This window comes from Triticum urartu, chromosome 5 (assembly GCF_003073215.2).
Source record: "Triticum urartu cultivar G1812 chromosome 5, Tu2.1, whole genome shotgun sequence".
In the NCBI taxonomy this organism is placed as follows: Eukaryota; Viridiplantae; Streptophyta; class Magnoliopsida; order Poales; family Poaceae; genus Triticum; species Triticum urartu.
This window is the reverse complement of record NC_053026.1, coordinates 487,504,627-487,508,469: the sequence shown is the minus strand read 5'-3', so window position 1 is coordinate 487,508,469 and position 3,843 is coordinate 487,504,627. Positions and strand designations below refer to the sequence as shown.

General features: G+C 40.8%; 1 long non-coding RNA gene across 1 annotated transcript; it reads left to right on the top strand.

Annotated features, from left to right (window-relative positions):
• The first annotated feature begins 531 nt into the window (after window positions 1-531).
• On the top strand, window positions 532-1,410 carry LOC125556410. The gene is made up of 2 exons (XR_007305082.1): window positions 532-991; window positions 1,129-1,410. It is a non-coding gene; the product is annotated as an uncharacterized LOC125556410 (long non-coding RNA).
• The last annotated feature ends 2,433 nt before the right edge of the window (window positions 1,411-3,843 follow it).

The window sequence follows — 3,843 nt, the reverse complement described above, 5'->3', positions numbered from 1 at the left end:
TGTCCATATCTTTCCAAGGGTATATAGTAAGCCCCATTTGGGCAATGTTGGCAGAAATTTAAGCTAGCACAGGAGGAAGTTCAGGTCGAACAACTTAGGCAGTAAAATTGCAACAAAGACATGTTTCATCATGACCCAGAAGCAAATCCGCCGATGAGCGAGATTCCTATTTAAAATGGGCATTTAGTTGCTAAAAACCGTTTTTCGATTATAGTTACATCACATAGAACATGACTGACCAAAAAAATTCGCGCGGCGAGATACGGTTGAGAAGATAGCCCGAAGGTCAGGTTCCTACAGAAGAAAGTTCACGTGTGTAAATTAGGAAGTCCATGTTGTGATCAGAATAGTGTTTATGTATATATACAATAGCACTGATCCCAGGATCAGAATAGTTTTTGGGATCCTGGTCTGCCCTATAAGGGCCCGACGGGATGTTCCCGAACCGAGCAGTGACAAACAAAAAAAGAAGAAAAAACCCACCCCACCCCACCTCCCCCGATCCAGATCCCCCACCTCCCTCCGGCACCTTGTGCCCAAACCGGCCGATGCCCACCACCCGCCGCAGATCGATTCGCCGCCCGCCCCCCGCCCCAACCGGCGTCGCCCGCCCCGCGCCGTCCGCACCCCGTTCCAATTGACGCTGCCGCCACCACGCCGCCCGCACCCCGCCCCAACCTGCCCCGCCGCAATCGGCGCCGCCGCCCCCATGCTGCCCCAACTAGCGCCGCCGGTGCCTGGCAACCCTGCACGCCACCGGTCACCTCCCTCGCGGCCACCTCCCCTCCTCCCAAACGGCGGTGAGGCCCCCTCCCCTCCTCCCCAATGACGGCCTCCTTCGTTGCCTGGTAGATGCAAGATTTGGGGCGGCGCCTGGCCAACGCGCGCCTCCGCCTTGCCCTGCCACCTCAGTCTCCTCCCGGTGGTGCTCCTCCACCGACGGATCGCCCTGGATCCGGTGACGAGCTCGTGACCCACACACCGCTGTCGGGTACATCCTCCCACTGACGCCTGGCACCTTGTTGCCCGTCGCATTCTTCCTCCCCCCGTGGCCGCATCTGGTCTTCTTGAGTCACATGCGAGCTCCTGCACTCTTGCTGACCCGTCGAAGTTTTTGCGTTGCTGCAGCACAGCGGAGAGGGGCCACCGCCTCCTGATGCTTCTCTCTCCCCTCACCTCATCCCACTGTCCTCAAGAGAGGCGCAACGATATAGAGGGATCGGCGTTGAACAAATCCTGCTGTATGCCACGTTCAACGAGAGCGACTACTACAGTTCGCCCTACTTAACCAAGGCGTTTAAAAGCAGATGATGCCCTATAGTAAATGCTTTCTTTGTTGTTATACTCCATCCGTACTAGCTTGAATCTGAACAATTTCATACAAATGGTCATTTTGCAAGTTACTGAGCATGTCCTTCTCTTCTTATGCCCATGATGCAACCCTTGTATTTTTTTGGATGAGTTTGGTGATGTAGTTGTCTTTGGATGCAGCAACACAACCTATGGTTACAGTTGGTGATGCAGCTATGGATATTGTGTGTGATGCTACTACTATGCGCAACAAGGCATTTTCTTTGATCTTAAAAACTGCATTTGGATGAGTTCCCCCCAAAAAAAGAGTTCCCACAAAAAAGAATGTTTGGTAGGTCAGATACAAAAACGACTGAAGTTCAAGATAATAGTAGAGTGTGATAAAAAAAGGAGAACTTTGTAATAATAATATTAGTTGAACCAGAAAAGAAGATAACACTAAAAGTAAGTGTGTGATGCAGGCAGAGTACTAGTTGTACATAACAGCTCCCCATCGCACTCCCAGGGACACGGCACAACAACCAACAAAAACCATTTTACTAAACAATTGGAGAATTTCAAATTTAAATAACATAAAAGTTCAAAATGTTTATTCCGAAACCAAGAAGGTCAAATTAAAAAAGTCGATCGGTTTAAAAAGTATGTAAACATGGATTTGCCTCCTGTTTTTTTAGATCTGGAAGTTCAAATTTAAAGAAGTGAGTGGTTCGATGTTTATTACATAACTAGGACTTTTCCCTTTACTAATGAATAACACCGTTTGATGTGTATAAAAATAAAGCCGTTTGATGTGTATAAAAATCTTAGATTTTGCTCGATACTAAAGATTAAAATCAAGAAGTTCAATTTTAAAAAACGGAGTAGTTCAATACTAAAAACTCAGTTTTTTCTCGTACTAAAGAAATAAAGCCAAGTTAAATTTTAGAAAGCAAAGCAGTTTGATATTTATTTGAAAACTTGGTTTCTTCGGTTACTAAAGAATAAGACCAATAAGATCAATTCGAAATAATGAAGAAATTCAATGTTTCTAACAAAACTCCAATTTTCACATTCCTAAAAAGCACACAAAGAAGTTGAAAAAAGAGTTAGAGCGGTTCGATGTCTATAAAAAACTCAAATTTTTTTGTTACTAAAGTGAAATAGTGAGAAGTTCAAATTGACAACAGGTGGAAGTTCACGTACTGCATGGTGTGTCTTTCGTATGAGAAAACAAGAGTAAAAACGAGAAGTCCATTTTTTTGCTAAAAGTTCAAGTGCACAAACCGGGTAAGTTCCAAAAGTTCCTCCTGTTCAACAAGTTTCCACAACGGAAGCACAAATTGAAATAACAAAAAATAGTTTAGAAAAATTAATTAGAAAAAGAATGTGGAGGGGGTCCAATATTTATGACAAAACTAGGATATTTTGATGCTAAAAGAAATAAACCAAGAAGTCCAAATTATAAAAAAGAGAAGTTCAATATTTATGAAAAAACACAGGTTTTCTTCATTACTAAAGAATAAAATTAAATAATTTCAAATAAAAATAAAAGGAGTAGCTTGATGTTTACGGAAAACTCAAATGCTTTCCATTTATAAAAAAAATGTTTGATGCTTATTTGAAAACATATTTTTATCTAACAATAAGACTAAGAAGTGCTATTTGAAATAACATAAAATTTTGAAGAATATAAAAACTCAGATTTGTTGCAAGAAGTTCACGTCCCCCCCATGCACGGTTCTGAATTTATATTGTGGGACGTTCACCTCCAATTACATGTTTTAAAAAATGGCAAAAATGATGTCCGATCTTCAATTGCGTGTAATTCAACGTATACACAAAAATGTGACAGAAGTTCATAATGAAAACAACTCGAAGTTCAAGTACTGCAAGGAATGCATTTCAGGCGAGAATAACAGTATAGAAAAATAAAAGCTTAAAAGGTTTGGTGAAAAATGTTCATGTGCTCTGTCCGGAGAAGCTAAAAAATTCTTGCGAGAGAGGTTCACCTTGTATTTCCATGTTCAATTTTTTCCGTATAAAAATTGAATACAATTCTTTACTCAAAATATAAAAAAGGTGAAGTTCAAATTGAAATAACAAAGAAGTTTGTTGGTTATTAAAACCTAGGATTTACCTATTCAAAAAATAAAAAATACAACGCCATTTTTTGCACTTTTAAAAACAACTCGTAAACGAAAAAATGGTTGCTAGAAGTTCAAGTGCCCAGCAAGGAAAAGTTCAAAAACTTCTTGTGAGAGAGGTTCACCGTGATTTAGATGTCCAAAGATACATAAAAAATATGTTGTTTTTTGTGTTTTAAAATAATTCTCTCAAACCAGAGAGAAGTTCGAAGTGATAACAACCGGAAGTTCACATACTACATGGTGTCTATTTCATATAAGAAAAATACAATAAAATGAAACAGAGTGAAGTTCAAATAGACATGCCCCAGAAGTTCAACTACTTCACGCAGTGCAAAAAACAGCACGTCGAAAACAGAGTGAAGTTCAAACAGACATGCCCGAGAAGTTCAACTACTTCATGCAGTGT